The sequence below is a fragment of the Gossypium arboreum genome, chromosome 7, assembly GCF_025698485.1.
Source record: "Gossypium arboreum isolate Shixiya-1 chromosome 7, ASM2569848v2, whole genome shotgun sequence".
NCBI classification, from domain to species: Eukaryota; Viridiplantae; Streptophyta; class Magnoliopsida; order Malvales; family Malvaceae; genus Gossypium; species Gossypium arboreum.
In genome coordinates this window covers 75,866,278-75,873,405 of record NC_069076.1, presented here as the reverse complement: position 1 = coordinate 75,873,405, position 7,128 = coordinate 75,866,278, and positions in this window count along the sequence as shown.

Below are 7,128 nucleotides of genomic sequence, written 5' to 3'. Positions count from 1 at the left end.
GGGATTAAGGTGGACCCTCGAAAAATTGAAGCGATTTTGGAGTGGAAGCCGCCTAGGTCAAGTGTCGAAATACGGAGTTTTCTAGGACTGGCAAGATATTACAGAAGGTTTGTGGAAGGTTTTTCTGTGATGACAGCACCTTTGACAAAACTCATAAGGAAATAAGTACCGTTTATATGGACTAAGAAGCAGCAGGAAGTTTTTGAGAAGTTGAAGAAAGTTCGATCAAGCACTGAGTTGATTCAAATTGAGTCTGGGAAGGATTTTAGTGTGAACAGTGACGCATCACATGTGGGTTTGGGCTGCGTGTTAATGCAAGAGGGTAAGGTGGTTGCATATGCATCACGATAGCTTAAGCCTCATGAGGGAAACTATTTGACTCATGATTTAGAGTTGGCGCAGTGATATTTGCACTTAAGATTTGGAGACATTACTTGTACGGAGAAAGGTGTATTATATACACGACCATAAGAGTCTTAAGTATTTGTTGACTCAGAAGGAGCTGAACCTTAGGCAAAGGAGATGGATTGAGTTGCTTAAGGATTATGACTGTTCGATCGAGTATCACCCAAGCAATGCTAATGTGGTAGCCGATGCTCTAAGTCGTAGAGTCAGATTCGATCCGAGAGCAATGTTGCTCGTCCGAAGTCTGTATGATGATGGAAGTCTGGTGAGTTGCAAGTGAGGCCAACCTGGTTGGATCAGATTAAGGAAAAACAGTTAAACGATAACTCTTTGGTCGCTCGTTTTCAACAAGTTAAGGAAGGGGAAACTTCGAGTTTGGGAGCGAAGAGACGATGCAACAACAATACCCTCATCTGTTTTGATTAGGTAAATTTCGAGGACGAAATTTCTTTAAGGAGGGTAGAGTTGTAACGCCCAATTTTCGGAATTTCGTGAATGTTGACAAAATTTCATGCTTTGATTTTGTCATTTGTGAGTGAAATTATGAAATAGGACCTATGTGAAAATGTTTGAAAATGCTATAGGCTAAATTGAAGTGGCCAAATAAATAGGAGTGCAAAATAGGAGGATTTGCATGATAAACCTCCCATTTTACATGAAGTGGCCAACCATCATGTTGTTGTAGACAAAATGTACACTTGATATCCATAATTTATGGTACAAATTGATACAAATTGATAATAGGTTAGGTAAATGTTCCATGATAATGGGTTAGGTAAATGTTTCATGATAATAGGTTAGGTAAATGTTCCATGATAATGGGTTAGGTAAATGTTTCATGATAATGGGTTAGGTAAATGTTTCATGATAAGAATATCATGTCTTTTGTATTAAAGAATTAAATGGATGAAATATGAAGTTTTATTAAAAGAAAAGGGTGAAAAGAACAAAGTTTTGTCCATCTTTGTTCATCATAGCTGAAAGTTAGAGAAGAGAAAGGAGAGGAGAAAGCTCTTGAGTATTCGGTCATTAGGAGGAGGAAAATTGAAGGTAAGTTCTTGGTACCTTGCTTCTATTTTGAGGTTCATGAGTTCTTCTTGATTCTACCTTAACTCTTGAAGTATATTTTGATTTTTTAGTTGTGTTGTGAGCATTTAGTCATGAATGAAAATGAAGGAAATGGTTGTTGTTTCATGTTCTTTTGATGAAAAATGGAAGATAGGTGAAGTTGAGCCAAACAAATGAACATGCATGTGCCTTAGATGCTAAAGGGAAAAATCAGCTAACATGTTGTGCTTTAAAATGATGAAATGGAGATTATACTTAAGTAAAATCATAGATATGTGATGATTGATTGGTGATATACATGTTTAAATAACATGCATGCAAGTTATGTGTGAAAGAGTGATTTGGTAATAAATCTGCTTGGGACAGCAGTAGTAACGTGACTTTGGAAAATCACCATAAATTGTGGGAGATGAGTTAGAAGGTGAATAAATTATGTAATTAAAGCTTAATGAGTCTAGCTTCAAATGAAATAAACAAGAACATATTTTGAATTCTGTACAATGAGAAATTTGATTCGTAATGAAGGGTGGTCAGATTAGTCAAACAGTGAAACATGGGAAACTTTGAGAAAAATCTGGTATTGATTGGCTAAACCAAAAATTCTGAAAATTTTATGGATAGAAGATATATGAGTCTATTTTCAGGAAAATTAACAGAACTTGATTTGGAGTTTCGTAGCTCCATTTATAAATGATTTAGTGACTGTTGCTCAGGAAGACAGCTTGCAGTGAAATTATGATTATGTGGTAAACATTGACAAAAATTTGTTAATGAGTTGCTTATTGTTTTCTTATAAGCTTACTATGATCTGTAGGTGTGGTTGGCCGAATATTATAAGGGGTTAATACGTAGTTCGTATTTGAATAGTTAGATTAATGTGTTAGTAATCCAATTGTAGGCGGTTCGTGTGTGGATCTAAATCAAGATATCGTCGCAAATGTGTGTAACTAACACCCTCTTTCTTAGTCTAGATCGGCAAAAGCGAAAAGTCGAAATGTCGAAAATCGGTATTTTGTAGATTTGCGAGTGTGCGAATGCTCGTGAGGTAAATCGATTAATGTTTTGGTAAGCTGCAATGTTTGGACCGCAAAGTGCATGATTTACGTGCCTCGATATTTTTGGGCTTAATGGGCCAAAATTGGAATGATGGGCCAACGGGCCCAATTCGGTAAGAACCCTCGATGACGTGATTCGTTAGTACGTGAAAAGTAGGAATATGCATGAAAACCCTAAAATAGATAAATTACTGAAATACCTTTAAAAGTAGAAAATTTACGTTTACCCCTAGTAGATAAATTACCAAATACCCTTAGGGTTAAATTGACCTAAATGCATGTTTGATCGTTGTTATTTATCGCATGCCATGTTGTTATTATCGATGCATGGAATTTGGGATATTGACGGAGGAAGTCTGAAAGTGGCTTGTCCACATCTTGGAGGCTTTGCCTCAATTTATCGATAATCGAGCAGAAGGTGCAAATCGTGGAGTGTTAATTTGGGTGGGTTGAGCTATTCCCACATGGAGTGTATGGTGTGGTACGGTGGAGTGTAGTGGTTGGTGGGTTGAGTAGTCTCCCAAATGGGCTTGCATATGTTATTGATGTTGCATGTATTTTGAAATGAGCCTATGGGCCATCATTATCTGAATAAGGGCTAAGGCCGGTTTATTGTAATCGAAAAGGGCTCTAGCCAGTACCACTATTACCCAAATGGGCTTGCATATGTTTACCGATGTTGCATGTATTTTGAAATGGGCCTATGGGCCCCATCATTATCTGAATAAGGGCTAAGGCCCGCCATCAGAATCTGAAAAGGGCTCGCCCAAGACCACTCATACTGAATGGGCTTAGGCCCAATGGGCTTGAGTGACTTGGAGTTTGAATGGGTTTTCCTTACACACCGAGTTTCCCAAACTCACCCTTTTATTTTCATCCACGCAGAAATCCCCAACCATAGTGGGCTTGGAGTCGTGAGAGAATTTGGAGTGGCCACCATTCAAAGTTTGATTTTCTTCCGTGAATGGACATCCTTTAATTACGTTTGAGGTTTTGGGCTTTTAAATGTAATAAGGCCGCTTATTTATTTTTGATGGTTTTATATGTTTTATTAAGATAGGTAATATTTATATTTATTTGTTGAAATTGGATAGCTTTAAGGCGCGTTTCAAAAAAAGAATTGTTTTCAAAATAACACAAAACAAGCAAAGCTTCATAATGAAGATATTTTCCAAAGTTAATCACTTTTCCTAAAAGGACTTAATCAAATCGGTTTCCTAGAAATATACATGACGTTAAGGTATGGCAATGGTGGTTTTGCGTGTCTAGGATTGGATCCGAAGGAGTTTGGTACTTAAGCAATCCGATGGACTCACCTCCTCTTTTAGGTTTCCTACCGGTGCATGACTTCCATTCACTTTAACCCTTAATGAATTAATCTTTTGAACATCAAGTACGATTTTCTGGACTTAGAATGAATTTTTTTTTATGTTTTTGATGTGGCATGCCGGTATCCGGCCATAACTTCTGGGCCGGGTTTGGGGTGCTACATTCACGCAGGCGTGTGACCTTTGTAACTTTGAAAAATGTTTATGTTATTGAAAAATTTTGTATGATCTCAGTTTAGTCCCGACCCCTTTCTAATGCATGTTTAAGGTCTTGAAATAAGGGACTCTATGGTAATGTTTGATTATGATTGTGGATAATGTTTATGAATTATTTGTAAAATGTTTCTATTCGTCTGGTAACGCTTTTAACCTAGTCTGGCGACGGATAAGGGTTAGGGGTGTTACAGTGGATCCTAGATTTGGGATGTTCTTTCCACATGTGTCCCAATAGAGAATGGTTTTCCACATACAGTTCGGTTGAAGGTGGAGTTGTGTGCATGGGAAGCGATTCATCTAGTAAGGTAATTGGTATTGGTACTTTTAAAATTAGGATACATGATGGGACGATTATGACACTCTTAGATGTCAGGTATGTACCTGATTTACGAAAGAATCTCATCTCATTGAGTATTTTAGACTTGAAAGGATGCAGAATCAACATCAAGTCAAGCGACATTAAAGTATCTCTAGATCTCTCGTTTTGTTAAAAGGTAAAAGAACCGACAGTCTTTATATTCTAGAAGGTTCTAAAGTGACCGGTGAAATCAGACGTCCTTCGTCCGTTATGGAGTCGAAGTCAACTCGTTTGGAGCAGAGGCAACTTGGTCATAGGAGGGAAAAAGGTATGACCATTTCGTTGAAGAGAGGTTCTCTTTTGGATGCAGGTTTTGAAAAGTTAGGGTACTGTGTTCGTGAAAATCAGACTCGGGTTAGTTTTGATTTGGTAGTGTACAAGTTGAAAGGTAGAAGTCTTCCAGTTTCTAAGCACAAATTCGACTCAGTTAACTCCCTGCATAGTTCAAGATAGGCTCGTGGCGGGCTTTGGCAAAGATGGCGTTGTGGAAATATGAGTCAAGGTGGATATTTGTTAAGTATGACTCTTATTTCAGTCAAATTTGAGAAATAATCTTCTAGTAAACTCTGTTTATTTGTTTCAATCAAACACTGATTAGTTTAGATTATTTTATTGTTATTTGACCTATGAATTTAGCCTATAATAGGCTCTTTTACAACATTACAAAAAACACCCATTACATATTAGAACTCATAACACATTTAGAGAATTTTATGTTTACGTTTTGAAGGTTCTTTTTTTTCGGGTTTAATTTTTATCTCCATCTTTTGTACTCTTCGTTCTTTTGACATTATAGTAAAATTATCTTTGCCCGTGGTTTTTTATCCTCTTTGGAGTGATTTTTCCACGTTAAATTTGTGTATTCAATTTCTCAATTTATTCCGCTATATTTTACTTGTTGCTTAAACTAGTCGATCTTAACACTTACCTATTTAACTCCATACATAAATTTATTAAGTACTATTACTATCTACTTACCATTAAACATTTAAGATTCATAACTATATTTTAATCTATTTCATTGTTAAACCAACCCTATACATTCCATATAAACCAAAATTTACATTGCAAAAACTACCAGATTAATTTGGATAGTGTGGCTTGATGTGTTGATCCAATCCTCCAACCTCACACTAATCTACAAAGAACATTAAACAATGCGAGTAAGCTTAATGAAGATTAGTAAGTTCATAGGCTTTAAATATAAATCTTACCGAACATTCTAAATATTTCATTTAGATTAAGCATTTCACAACATTTCCTGCCAATTACAAGTTCGATTGATGAATTCACATAATTGAGCTCAATATTAATAACTATTTAATTTCTTTCACATTAATCGATGTAATACTTACCAATCCTTGACAAATTAGAGAACGTCTTACGAATTTAAGTACATCATTTTCTTGATGCCGCAGTCCAACTACGGTCTTACACAATTGCCATGGCCCTGCCATGATCTTACACTCATAATGCCATAACCCAGTTATGGTCTTATCATCAGGATGCCATAGCTTAGGTATGGTCTTACACATATACATATAATACCATGGTCCAATCATGGTCTTACGTTTATGGTGCCATAACCCGATTATAGTCTTTTCATTAAAATGCCATAGCCCAGCTATGTTCTTACATTCAAACATTGCCATGGTCCAACCATGGTCTTATCCATCAATTCATCTTGTGTCACGGAACGATCGTACTCAATCCTGCGTTCCACTTAATTTGAACTTTCAATTTAATTTTTATATTTTTACAATAATCATAATTCAATAACAAAAATATGAAATAATACATTATATCATTCCTAAATTAACAATTAATCATGAAATTTCAACCATTTGAACTTACCTGGACCAGTTTGTAGAATTTGTTGTAATTTAGGGGCTATTCAGCTAATTTCTCTTTTTCACAATTTTCATCGGGTTCTTGATCTATAATATAAAATTATTCATTCATTAGAATATAATTCAATTCTAATTTAATTCACAATTTATGCTCTTCAAATTTTAAAATTACACATTTACCCCAACTTTTATAGTTTTACAATTTAGTCCCTAATCAATTAACCCATCAATTGAGCTATTTTTTTCTCAATTAACACTTTATCTAATTATTTTAGCTACTATACAGCATTTGATATTCAAAATTTTAATACCAAACCCTAATTCTTAACTTTTCCACAATTTGGTCCTAAAATCAATATCTATCAAAATTACTTAATAAAATCATCATATAACAAAATTAAAGCTTCAAATTCATTTTAATTCATCATAAACATCCAGAAACCATCAATGGTAACTTTCAAAATTACTCATAGAATCAAAAACCAATAAATTAGATAGTTGGACCTAATTGTAAAAGTCTTAAAATTTTAAGAAATGAGCAAGAATTGACTCACATGAAGTGAAAATATGAAAAACCAGCTTTTTAGGGACCTCCTATAGTGTTTTTCTGAAGTTTTTGAAGAGAATTTGTCTAGAATTCTCTTGTAAATTCAATTTCTAAGCTAAATTTTACAAAATTTCCAATTTTACTCCTTATTCACACTATTTTTTTTATTTCTTGGGCACACATGCCGTCGAGCCTTATAATAAGTGTATAATTGCCTATTTGGTCCTCCCTTAATTACATATTAAGCCAATTAATCATTTTAACAAGTTTTGCACCTTTATCAATTTAGTCCTTTTTAATT